At 37.3% G+C, this 14596-nt stretch overlaps 1 pseudogene; it reads right to left on the bottom strand.

Annotated features, from left to right (window-relative positions):
• Positions 1 to 1705: 1705 nt before the first annotated feature.
• The window catches only part of LOC108719713, a 51562-nt pseudogene continuing 38671 nt past the window's right edge, over positions 1706 to 14596 (bottom strand).

The following is a 14596-nucleotide window of genomic DNA, read 5'->3' as shown; positions in this document are numbered from 1 at the left end:
TCTTCCCCATTGTAGTGGCCATTGAACTCTGGGGGCAGTACATGACCAACCATACAATTTGTTTCTGGACAGACAATCTTAGCGTGGTTTTTTGTATAAATAAACTAACCTCTGCTTCCCTTCCAGTTCTTGCCCTGCTCTGGCACTTGGAGCTAAGGTGCCTTGAACATAATATTTGGTTTCGGGCTCAACATGTACCAGGTAAATGCAATACCGCTGCTGATTCTCTTTCTCGTTCTAAGTGGCAAAAGTTCCGGCAGCTAGTTCCTGGAGCGGACAAGGAGGGGTCAACTTGCCCAATGTTATTATTTCTTATTCTACCTGGTGGAGAACAGCTTATAAACATGGTCAGGACATCTGTTTCACCGGCCACTTGGAGAGGTTATGGTAACGCTTTTGAGGAATGGTTATCGTTTGGGAAGGGATGTAACCTGCTGTATGATCATGTGCGGCTGCAGATTAAAACTGACTACCTCCTTGACTTACAAAATAAGGGGAAATCCGCAGGAGCGGCCCAAAAGCGCCTATCGGGCATAGCTTTTTTCTTTAAATTGTGGGACCTCAAAAAAATGACAACGCATTTTGCCATACTCCAAGCATTAAAGGGTTGGAGAAAACAAGTCGTCTCCAAGGATACCTGTAAACCGGTGTCTTTTAGTCTTTTACAACAGCTGATTATCTCAACCCATGAGGTTGTAAAAACTCATTATGAAGAGGTCCTATTTGCCACTGCTTTTAGCCTCACATTTTTTGGTGCCCTTAGAATTAGCGAGCTAGTTCCTCCCAGCAAAACAAAACCAGGGGGCCTTTTAGCTGAAGACATTGTCCTAGGAACTTGATTTCTCTCAGGAAATCAAAAACTGATATTTACGGTAAGGGAGCATGGGTTACTCTGCTGGGAATAAATAGCCCAGGGTGTCCAGTTGGACTTGCACTACCATTTTCCTTGCAGCGAACCCATGGTGATAGACGAAAATGGTTCCCCCCTTACACGTTTCCAATTCAATTCGATTTTCAAAAAATGTTTAGCCAACTTAGGGCTGGGCATCAAAGATTTTGGTACTCACTCCTTTAGAATAGGGGCAGCTACCGAAGCCAGTTTAGGTGGTATGGGCGAAACACAACTTAAGCGGCTCAGGCGGTGGAAATCTGATTGCTACACCTCCTACATCCGGCCAGGTTTGCTGTTTAACTAAACATTTTCTCATTTACAGGTACCTTTCTGCCTGTTGTCCTCTTGGTGGGTCATTCTTATATACATCGGGCCAGGCGGCGTGCAGAGTCCCGCCCTGGAGGACACAATCTCGGCTTCAAAGGGGTGCATGTGCACTGTAATGGTATACCCGGATTGCAATGGCTTCGTGTCCTCCCTGAGGTTGTTAGCTTCAGCAAGAAGTACAACGGCCCATTGGTGCTTGAAGTACACGCTGGTGGAAATGATTTATGTTACGTTAGGATAGCTGAGTTAATATCCATTATAAAATTTGATTTTGATCGCTTACCAGCCTTTTTTCCAAAAATAATCATAGTCTGGTCAGAGATTGTCCCCAGGCTTGTGTGGCGCAAGGGACGTCTCCGCAATTGAACGCGCTAGGAGATTGGTAAACATGAGAGTCTCATGATTTGCATGCGCAAGGGGCTGGGTGGCCATCCGCCACCAGCAGCTAGAGGGCGATAATTCGGATTTGATGAGTCCGGATGGTGTTCATTTGACCGACATTGGCCTGGATATTTTCCTCTCAGGTATACAAGATGGCGTTGAAAGGGCGCTATTCTTGTTGGGTGGAGGTCGTAGTTCAGTGTAGGGGTACATGAACTCCTTGTGGCGAAAAAAGTTTTGATCCTTGCCTAAGCACTTTATCAAAAAATAATTGTTTTCATATGCCCATTGCTCATGCAATGGCCGGCATTGGTGTTCTTTGAGTTGAATAAAGGGTTAAGTCGGTTTAAGAAATATGTGTTTATAAAGGTGCAAGGATCTTTATATAAAACATGATTAATAAAAGCTGTGTCCGACCTTCATCCACAAGTTAGCCTCCGAGTTCTTTATTTGGGCAATTCAAGTTTAAAGAAAGGGGGGGATTGGTGTTCTTCCCTGCAGTCTCTCCAGAACCCTACCATAAAAACTACATTTATTTAAAAAAACAAAACAAGCTTCTAGAATCCTGATTTTCAGATGTGCAGACTAAGGGAACATTTAAAGTAAAAGCTTTAAAATAGTACTTTCATTTTCTCTTATAGCACATGCACTTTATACAGGAAAGCAAAGAGCATTAGCAGTTTCACAAATATGCATACACACTGCCAGTAATTTCAATACAAAAGCACATAGGCAGTCCTTTCAAATAATAAGATTGGACCAGTCTTATGACCCCAAGACTTTCAGGTTTTAATAAATGTTGACTAACGTCCCGAATATGAATTTTGCCTCCCACCCTGACTCGTCATTTACTATTATTCAAGTCATCTAATATGTCACATTCTAGTTATAGTATCTCACATTTGAAAACCGTCAGAGCAAAGGTTTCCCTGCATTACAGAGGCAGTCTGCCAAGCCCACCCCCATATTATTCTTGCATACAAGCCAGAACTATGTATTAAAAATGTATTCATTTTCAGATTCATATAATGCAAAGTATGAAAGTATGTTGTTGTTTCACATGTAACAATATATGAAATGTGCCTTTCACCATTAGTAAACAAACCACATTCTGAATTCTCACGACATTTTGAATGGTTAGAATACCCTAACCTTTAAAATTCTTTTACTCAACAGGGGGTCAGGGGCTTCAGCAGCTGCACTGCGCTACCTGTTGTTGGCAACTCCATATCTGACTGAATTGTCCCCACCCACACATCCCATTAGTTGTACTTCTCGCCTACTTGTCTGCTTATACAGTCACACATGGGATTTCCCCAGGAGCACGGCAAAGAAAAACAAGTCGACACAGAACATTATTACAGCTTTACTCCTCCCCTCGCAAGGTCTTCCAGTAAACCATAATCAATTACCAATCCAATACACATAAATGAGTGATGGGTTGTGGAGAACAGCAGTTCAGTGCCCTCTTTCCTTTCTTCTGCTCACAGCTTGCAAGCCGGCTTTAAACAATAAACAGAAAAACCCCAAAAGGAAACATTCTGGTTGTGGCAAGGAAGTGTGACATCAAGTATTTTAATAAACACATTTTTTTTACTATTTGCTCTTATGCACACATCTATAGTGAATGGAACACGGAAAGATGTCTATAAAAACAATAGTATTGATAAAGCTGTCTAGTTCCCAAACTTAAACCACACATCACCATTTCTGAAATCAGAAGACGGAATACATCCATAAACAATATTTTGTTGGTCTCATTAGCAAAAGTGTATATATATATATATATATATATATATATATATATATATATATATATATATATATATATATATATATATATATATATATATATATATATATATATATGCAGTATTTGTGTTCTTTGCATTAAAAGGGATGGAAAAACAGAAATTCATTTCTTCACGGTACCAGCGGTGGCTATTTGATACACGAACTTACTTGCTGGACAGGTTGTACCAGTTTTCTAAATTAGCTTAATTATGTAAAAATACTGTATGATAAATAAAAAATTAGCTGATATCCAAAATTATATTTAAGCTGTTGAATTCTGAAATCCAGCCAAAAAAAAATCTAGTGTATAAACCAACATTATCTAGGGAGACTGAAAAACCTATGCTCACTACTGAGTGGTGCCATTTGCTACAGGTTACTGGCACATTGATGAAGTCAGAAAATTAGATCTCTCTACTTCAGAGACACCACTTAGTGCTTCACATATCAGGAGGAGAGAGCTTATTTATATCTTAAGCCTAGTGACAATGTATGACTGTATATATATATATATATATATATATATATATATATATATATATATATATATATATATATATATATATATATATATATATATATATATATATATACACACACATCCCCATGATGCCGACACTCTCAAAAAATAGTTCTTGTGCCTGGGTGCAGAAACCTTATAATCATCCATTCCAATTCCACAAAGATCCGCACTCACAGGTCTTTTTTTTTTTTAAATGAAACAGTTGTTTTATTACAGAGCTACTGACTGACGTTTCAGCCTGCCATTCTCAAAGTATATATATTGATGAAGGATCCTTGAGAATGGTCCCCAGGTGGGATTGAAACGTTGGATGAGATGCTGTATCAATAAAAGAGTATAAGTTCATAAACTACAGAGTGTGCTGATCCTTCATCAATCTATATTATAACCTTTTGGACAAATATATATATATATGGGTGCCTAGAACCAAAAAAAGTTTAACCCTGAAAAAGGCACTTTGAGAAATATGGACATTAGGGGGGTTATTTAATAAAATCTGAATTAATCGAATTTTTTTATTAAACAAAGCTTGACCAAACTCCCATCTACAATTTTGCCTAATTTATCATTAAAATAACTTGATTTTATGGACTTCTTTCCTGATCTGATTTATTCAAGTTACATTATTGATAAATGAGGCAGATTTTTGACTTTGAAAGGTTCATAATTAAACTAAAAAATTTAAATTTTGCCCCAAAAACCCAGACCAGAAAAATTTGAGTTTTAGTAAATAACCCCCTTGGAGTGCAGCCCACCTTCATTATATATGGGTTGCGGCACGCACAGAATTTATATATCAAGATAATTTATTAGACACAAAGTTTCAAACAGTTTGTACACTCCTGACGAAGATCTCGGTGGCAGATCGAAATGTTGAGTCTGATAAATTTTGAGTCTGTCTTTCAATATTATATATGAAATTGCGGCCACCTGGATTGTTCCGGTGTCAGTGGTGTGCACCTTTGGGACTAGGATACATAAGACTAGGGGGCCGATTTACTAAGGGTCGAATATCGAGGGTTAATTAACCCTCGATATTCGACTGGGAATTAAAATCCTTCGACTTCGAATATCGAAGTCGAAGGATTTAGCGCAGATAGTAAGATCGAACGATCGAAGGATTATTCCTTCGATCAAACGATTAAATCCTTCGAATCGTTCGATTCGAAGGATTTTAATCCAACGATCGAAGGAATATCCTTCGATCAAAAAAATTTAGGAAAGCTTATGGGGACCTTCCCCATAGGCTAACATTGAGTTCGGTAGGTTTTAGATGGCGAACTAGGGGGTCGAAGTTTTTTTTAAAGAAACAGTACTTCGATTATCGAATGGTCGAATAGTCGAACGATTTTTAGTTAGAATCCTTCGATTCGAAGTCGAAGTCATAGTCGAAGTAGCCCATTCGATGGTCGAAGTAGCCCAAAAAACACTTCGAAATTCGAAGTTTTTTTACTTCGAATCCTTCACTGGAAGTTAGTGAATCAGCCCCTAGGTGATTTTGAGGTTTATTGTGTGGAGAGTGATGCTTCGGCTATATACAAGTCTATATCTATAGCTCTATTATCTGTAAGTATTAAACAGTACAGGACATCGTAGAACAAATGTTAGAATTAATGTAGTGTATAGTACCATTGAAAAATCCTTTAAAATGAAAAGCATTGTATTTCAGTCAGTCCATATAAAATAGAGAAAGCATGTGTAAGTGCGGTGGTCACTGCATGATTAAGACAATTTATTTTCTCATGCCTACATCCAGTTAAGAACACAGCGGTTTCTGAAAATCAGCTTTTACTTTACTAGCACTTTCATTCACTGTTTTTACAAGACTTCATTACGTCTCTACAAAGCCAAATTTTGGAAACACTTTTGGAACATACCCACTTCTTTAACCACATTTCCTGTTTTCAGCAATCACTTTTTAAATCCTCTGCAAAACAGAACTAAAATTAGAAATATCAGCATGTTATAAATAAAAAGGTACTTTTTTTGTGCATAAGAGACTGGTAATCTATCAGTTAATTTATTTTCCAAAACAAATTAATTTGACGCCTCACATTTATTGTAAAAGACATCATATTTTAGAAGACATCCGGAAACAAATCAAAAAGTTTTGCACAATTCATAGACAAATTTGTCGCCAAATATGTTTTTAGCAAATATAAATTTGCGAATTTTCTTGCGCAAAAATATGTTGTCACCAGTTATTGCATTTGCTGAAAATAACGTTACATACACATTAACGCCTGGTTTACTAAACAGCGAAATGTGCAAAAGACAAAATTTACGCAAGAATATTCGCAAAATTTTACCGCCACCTATGTAGTGGCATAAAAGTATTTTTTCGCCAGAAAATTCTCAAGGGGCAGGAAATATCCCATAATACCTTTTTTTTTACCCATCATACTTTGCTGACAGGAGAGAGATCTGTAGCTATTGCTGACAGAATGTTTTGGCTTCTGCTTCTATCTGCTGCAATTTCAGCTCAGAGGCGTATTATTGGCAGCGGCATCACAGTCCAAGGATTCGTCAGCCTCTATGCTTTTTTGGTTTCATTGTGATTGGCTACAGTACATTAAGCTGTGCATTTCTATGAAGCAAAGAGATTGACTGGTATCATTTCTTGTTCATATGATTCTATTGGCAGAAGGGTTTATATGATGCAGACATGTTTGATTGGTGTTACTCAGGTAATGTTGTTGGATGGTATAATCATCAGTCAATAAAGTTTATGAGTTTTGAAGATGCATTTCTGGCCATAAATGTCACAGTAAAAATTGCCATAATAACCGCCATAAAACAAGACTATTTTATAGCATAAATATTTGCAAAAACTTAATTTGTTGCCAGAAAATTCACAACTCGCTAAAATTACCGCTAACGTAAGCTGGTTCGTTAATGTAGGTAAGTGATCGCAATGACTTCTGAGCGCATCGCTGTTTAGTAAACTTAGTCGCTGCAAATATTCTGGCGGAAAAATATTCTCAGCGATAACACGCGGAAACTTAAAGTCAAATTTACCGCAATTTAGTAAACGGACCCCTTACACTTTGACTATTTTAAAAAACAATGCCAACCCCCCCCCCCCAAAAAAAAACAAATTTCTTGTTGAACTGTTACATGAGAATCTGTATCCTTAAGTATTGTGGGAAGAGAAGGGACAATTGTTTCACCTACTGAAAAGAAGGATAAGGAACTTTGGGCCAGACTCAATTCAGTGAGAAAAAGTTTTATCACGTGAAAATTCGTTGAGTTAAAAGCTAAACTTTGCCATAAAAAGTCTGCCATTTTCACTTTACTGTGCATGTGCCAGCCCCAGAATTTTGAAGAAAAAAAAAGAAGCGGAAGAACAGGTGCTTGCTTGGGGGTGCTTAAAGGGATACTTTCATGGGAAATTTCTTTTTAAAAAAATGCACCAGTTAATAGGGCTGCTCCTGTAGAATTCTGCACTGAAATCAGTTTCTCAAAAGAGCAAACAAATTTTTTCATATTTAATTTTGAAATCTGACATGGGGCTAGACATATTGTCCAACAATAACAGCTGCCTGGTAGATCTAAGAACAGCACTTAATGGTAAAACCCAGGTCCCATTGCGACACATTCAGTTACATTGAGTTGGAGAAACAACAGCCTGCAAGAAAGCAGTTCCATTCTAAAGTGCTGGCTCTTTCTGAAAGCACATGACCAGGCAAAATGACCTGAGATGGCTGCCTACACACCAATATTACAACTAAAAATAATACACTTGCTGGTTCAGGAAAGAAATTTTACATGGTAGAGTGAATTATTTGTAGTGTAAACAGTGTAATTTAGCAATACAAAATACATCATAAAAATCATGACGGAATCCCTTTAACTTTTGGCACCCCCAAGTGTTTTGACTTTCCTTCTCCCTTAATAAGCCCATAATATAAACATGGAAACCGAAACGTTACGATATGCTAGTAAAGGACACCATTATTGAGAGAACAACCTCTGCCCTGAAAAGTTTACATACTAGCAGGTACTTACATACACCCATGACAAACATTATAAGTGCATGACAAGTGCTTTTCTAGAGGTTTAGCTAAGGTACCTTATTAATGGAGCCAGACTGGGGAAGTGCAGAAGTAACACATGTCTGTTTCATGTTTTACATGGAGCTCAGAGAAGGTATTCCCAAGTGAAGTACAAGAGATAGGTAGGCATTTAGGGCCATGTCCGCAGCGTCGGACTGGGATGCCAGGGGCCCACCAGAAAACTTAGACTGTGGGCCCACCATAAAACCTTAGGGCCCACTTTCCAAACTATTATTTTTCTTCTCCTCACTCAACCTCTTTGTTCTCCTAGTCTTTTATATCTGCTTACTTTATATCTTTATACTTTATATCTTTATACTTTATATCTTTCTTCCATTATAAAGCATTTTATCCCATAAAGAAACAGGGAATGACCATGAAATAGTCTAAATGATCAGAAGCAAGAGGGCCCACTGACACCTTGGCCCACCAGGAGTTTTCCTGGTATCCTGGGCCAGTCCGACACTGCGGGGCAGATGTATTAAGGGTCGAATATCGAGGGTTAATTAACCCTCGATATTCGACTGGCGAATTAAAATCCTTCGACTTCGAATATCGAAGTCGAAGGATTTTGCGCAATTCCTTCGATCGAAGGAATAATCGTTCGATCGAATGATTAAATCCTTCGAATCGAACGATTCGTAGGATTTGAATCCATCGATCGAAGGATTATCCTTCGATCAAAATTTTTTTAGCAAGCCTATGGGGACTTTCCCCATGTCTTTTTTTATCCTAAGACTATGGGGACCTTCCCCATAGGCTAACATTGGGCTCGGTAGGTTTTAGGTGGCGAACTAGGGGGTCGAAGAAATTTTTAAAGAGACAGTACTTCGATTATCGAATAGTCTAACGATTTTTAGTTCGAATCATTCGATTCGAAGTTGAAGGTCGTAGTCGAAGGTCGAAGTAGCCCATTCGATGGTCGAAGTAGCCATATTCGACCATTCGAAATTCTAACTTTTTTTCCTCTATTACTTCACTCGAACTTAGTGAATGGGCCCCTGCATGTCCCTATGGTTATGGATGATGATTAACTGGTATAGCCTATAGTATTAGGCATTATATAACATACAACACAAAACATATATACATACTGTACATCCCTAACTGTGTAGCCAAGTACAAAACTCAGATCTGTGGATCAAGTGTATACTGTTGCATTTCTGTTATTGCAGTATTTAGTAAGAGCGGAAATATAAGGAAGTACTAAAGAAGAGTTTTAAAGGAGAATTGAAAATGACAAAGGGGAGCCAGAAGAAGATGTAAATAATGTACTCAAAACTGATTGTAAAATTGCACTAACCAAATATATATACTGTAGATTGATGAAAAAGAATCTCACTATTCACACAAAGTAGATTACTTCATTTAAATAATTTATTAGTTGTTTTTTTAATTAATTAGAAAAATATGTTTGAGGTTTTTAATCTTTATACAAAAACATTGAAAATAATTCATGTATTAGGTATAATCAAATTTCATGTATATACATCAATTTGCCGAAATATCAGATTTCATATACATACATCAATTGGCAATATTGTTCTTCTCAAATTAATTAAGGTTCTACTTGTTTATAAATATTTGTTAAAATGATGACTCGTGGAGATGTTAGCCAATTAGCTTGTCTAACCAGAGTCTAGGCAATAATTATTTATTTTTTTCTGGCAGCTACTCAGCTTGCGAGTGATTGTTTAATTGTGTAACATTTACCGTATATACTCGAGTATAAGCCGTCCTGAGTATAAGCCGAGGTACCTAATTTTACCTCCAAAAACTGGAAAAGCTTATTGATTCGAGTATAAGCCGAGGGTGAGAAATGCAGCAGCTTCTGGTAAGTTTCAATAAAAAAATTGAGGGTTTCTGCTCCCATTGGAGGTGCTAACGTCTCGTTTTTGAATGCCGGCGACCATTCTTGGACGCCGGCGAATATTCTTGGAGACTATTATTGGACGCCGGCGAATATTCTTGGAGACTATTCTTGGGCGCCGGCGACTAGTCTTGGGCGTGGCGACTATTCTTGGGCGCCGGCGACCGTTTTTGCGCTTGACCCGAGTATAAGCCGAGGTAGAGTTTTTCAGCATATTTTGGGGGCTGAAAAACTCGGCTTATACTCGAGTATATACGGTAGTTTCTGCTTTGGTTACAATATGGTTATGTTTCCAAGGTCAGAATTGGAACAAGATAATCCGTAGCTTCAGTTATCAGACTAATCTTTTTTTCCCCTTTTGCCAGATTTCTTGCGGTTTATCTTAAAACGCTAACTTCTCCACATGGCCAAATATATATATATATATTGTACAACTAATTGTAACACCGTTCAAAAAGATCAACCTCTTTACATTACCTTTCTACTCTGTACCCAATTATAACCTTTGCTCTGCATGTGAATACTTTTCTCCTTCACCCCATTTCCATCCCACTCACTTCTCCAAGACTTTTGTATGCTACACATACCTCCCAGCTGTCCCATTTTTCGTGAGACAGTCCGATTTTGACAGCTCAATTCACAGTCTTTGATCCCCTGCACTGGACAGCCAAGTTTCTAAAACGTAATTGGCTTTTGTCACAGGTGCACTTAGATACTTTTGTAATAATTTAAGATAATCAAATAAACAAATGTAACAATTTAAGATAAGCAGGTCTCTTGGGGAAAGAGTGACTTACACCTTAAAGGGCTATTCACCCAAAACTGTAATAACACATAAAAACCACAGAGGTGTTCAAACTTTCATAATCGGTCAAATTTTTCAATTGAACATTGGGGGTGTGACCACAAAAATGGTTGTGACCAAAACAATTAATTGCAATCCACGCTGCAAATCTTTTTGCCCCTCTTTCTATTTCCAAAACGTTGGGAGCTATGCTAACACGTCATTAGATCTGTTCACTATACAAACATCGCTGTTATCTGTACAATTACGGGCTCTCATTTATAGATGAAACATTTTATTTCTATTTTCTAAATGTACTGGATGATAATAAAGGGCTGCAGAAAACTGAACCCTAAATCTTAATCTATCATTTATTCAAACTGAAAAATGCAAAAGAGAATTCGACATATACCATACATCTGCTTTTAACTATAATTACAGACTTCTATGTATTTCACTGCCTTTCCATGGTAAGTTTTTAAAGGATAAGTAAACCTTTAAAATAAGTGAATGTAAAATTGATGATAGTGCTATTCTAAGCACTTTTGTAATTGACATTCCCACCATTCTGACCACCATGTAGTCAAGGAAGTTGTCAGGAGAAACAAAGAGACTGCTCTGATGTGCTTAGGAAAACAATTAAAAACCTTTTTCAAAACTTTTTTTTTAAAGGTTTACTTATACTTATAATGGTATTAAAAATCCTGGTGAATAAACTGATGGACCCACAGAATAAAGAGCAACATTTTAAACTTAATGCAGTATAGCATTACTTTTTTTAATCTGTTTACCAAAATAGTTTTCTATAGCTTTGAATTCTGGGAGGAACAGTTTTTTTAGGGATTAAATATAGCATTTATTTTTGGTGTCCCACAAGAGTTCCACTTCTTAACTATTAGAAAACTCTGCACCTTAGGGATGTTGTGGTCAATTTAATTGAACCTCAAGTTCTGTTACTGTGTGATAGCTCTGAATATATCTTCCTTTAACAACATTTTTTTTAACTATTACATCTGAGTTTACTGATGGTGGAGAGCAAGAAGGCTGATGCCCACTGTTGGATTTCACATTATTGCATTCACATACTGTAACCCTGCCCTATGTATGGACCCATGATAAAAGAAAAAGGGAACAGAATCCTTCTTTGCCAAAACAATTACATTAATCCAACATGCAGATATTACTAACCTTTCCTGATTTTTCCTTAAAAAATGATACACACCCAATCAGTTTTATTTGGTTATTTATGAAATACAGGTGGGGGACCTATTATCCAGAAGGCTCAGGACCTGGGGCTTTCTGGATAATGGATCTTTCTGTAATCAGGCTCTTCATACCTTAAGTCTACTAGAAAATAATTGAAACATTAAATAAATCAAATTTGCTGGTTTTGCCTCCAATAAGGATTAATTATATTTTGATGAAGTACAAGTTACTGTTTATTATTAAAGAGAAAAGGGAAATCATTTTTTAAAATTTGGATTATTTGGATAAAATTGAGTCTATGGGAGACAATGTTTTCTGGCTGGTAGAGAAAAGGGCTGGAAGGAATTCAATGGAAAAAAGTAAAGACATTAACGTAAAGTAAAGGAGACTTCTCAATATTCATAAAAGCATGCACGGTAGGAATGAAACAGAAGACAGATTTCAATGACTTCAGCTTTGTCCCTTCAAAGTGTAAGTTCCAGTCCTGCCACTAGGGGATTCGCTAGACGGAGAAAGGTTCCAATGTGGTAACAAGAAATTAATAGGGTTGCCCCCCCATATGCAATAACATTTCCCAGAAGCAGTAACCCATAGCAGCCAATAAGATGTTTGCATTTAAACGGGTGACCAGTCAGTGCAACCTGTTTCATTTGCTATGGGTTACTGCACCTGAACAAACTGGGTGTTTTTTTTATATATGGGGGTAATACTATTAATTTCTTGTTACCACATTGTACCACACTTTTAGCCTAAAATCATGTAAGTGACTTAATTATGTGTGTGAGTCATTATTATGCCTAGTTATATTCTTAGTTGCATTACTAACATTTGATGGATAATATGAGCTCAGTCATAACCCCAATAATCAACTAAATAAACACATATCTGTGTTAATACTAGTGTAAAGATTAACTCAGTAGGTCTGTCTAAATAGCCATAATATTAATAGATATGGATCAAAGATGCTAGACAAAAACAAACTGATTCTGAGGAAGTATTCCTCAGAATCAACGGCACAGAATATTTAATTGATTGTATTTATAAAGTTTTTTTTTATTTCAGTATGATGAAGCTTATATTAAATCTTTATTTTCACAATAGTTCTTCTTTCAACATGATTTCAAGCCATTTAGCTGCTCTGCACAGTATCACACATCCAAACCCTCACTCCACAATGCAAATTATAACCGCAATGAAAATCCAAAGGTACCATTGGCAAAATGTAACCATGAAAATTGGACCTTTTAGCTGTATTACATTTGTACTTTTTCAAACAAATCTTTACAATTACTGTTACTGCTTAAGACAAGAGACTTCATATCTTAGCTTCTTACATCCCTGCACTTGAAGCAACACAGAAAGTGGCTTTCACAATTTGTTCTTTTTTACCGACAATTGTAGTCATTGCTACTCTTTTCCAGAAAGCTTTGGTGTTTTATCTGAATGTGGTTTTACTGCAGTGTATTTGTATGACAAATGCTAGAAAGGACAGCCTCTTGAAAATGAGTTTACTAACAGTAACAATTTTGAGTATGCAAACAAAAGTTTTGCAAGATAGCTTGATGAAAACTTAACAGGAACATTAATACTGAACAGTGAAAGTGTTAATAGTTATCCTGCAAACTACATTTTTTCCAGAAAGGAAGTGGTTAAATGCACTCAGTTTGGAAGTCTGTGTTTTTAGTCACATCTACACCCATTTATTTCACGCCATTCAAGAGTTCACGCAGTTTCAGGCACAAAAACAGAATAAACATGGAGGCCTAATTTAACTTAAATGTTTATGGAAAATGCATTAATTTTCATAATATGGCAACTATAATTTAACATAGGTACAGTTATGGAACCTGTTATTTGGAATCCTCAAGACCTGGGGTTTTCTGGATATGGGATCTTTCCGTAATTTGTTATCAATACCATAAGTATTCCAAAAATCATATAAACATTAAATTAACCAATACCTATAATAGAAGATCGCATCTATGACATCGGGATTATCTGTCTGGCAGGAGCTGGATATTAGATGCTTTGCGGGACGTTTAAGAAGTGATCGGGAATGGTGGGCTGTGTTGCCAAAATTGAGGCTGTCCCACGAAAAGCACTACTGTTGAGCGGGTCATGATGCGTGCAGCGAGACCAAGCCTCTGAGAAAGTCGCAGACGAAACGCGTAAGGCTGTCACTGGAGGGTGCCCCGTCGGTGAACACAAAGAGACAAGAGTTCCAAAGGCAAATGAGCGCTCTGGCTTAAAAAAATGCTTCCCACAGTGCAGACATTTCACTGTGGGACTGTTCCCAACAGGACATATTGATATGCATTCAGATTACGAATACCATGTGAGTGCATTTAAACACTTGGTTTTAAAAAGTAATAAAGGTATTTTTACACTACTTCAGCTGCATTTATCCTACAGCTCGCACTGGAAAGTGTACTCCGGTACCGAGGAGATTTTTTTATACATGCATTTGAACATAATTTGTTTGTGACTACCCATCTGAAAGCTTAATTCAAGGAGAGTTTTTTATTCTTTGTTTATATCACCTGTAGTGGTGGTGAAGACGGTGCTCCACATAAGGGCAAATGTACTTACCTTCGAAGCTGCGCCATCGTTGACTTTGCTGCACTTCACCACACTTCGCCAGGCGTAGATTCGCCAGGGCTGCGCCAATTCATGAACAAGTTGCGTACAAGTTACCGATCGTTTCCGAAGTTGCGCTAGCGATGTTACGATCATCGGTTCGAAGTTACGATAGCTATCGGAAATT

This window comes from Xenopus laevis, chromosome 6S, assembly GCF_017654675.1.
Source record: "Xenopus laevis strain J_2021 chromosome 6S, Xenopus_laevis_v10.1, whole genome shotgun sequence".
Classification (NCBI taxonomy): Eukaryota; Metazoa; Chordata; class Amphibia; order Anura; family Pipidae; genus Xenopus; species Xenopus laevis.
This window is presented reverse-complemented; position numbering and strand designations above follow the sequence as displayed.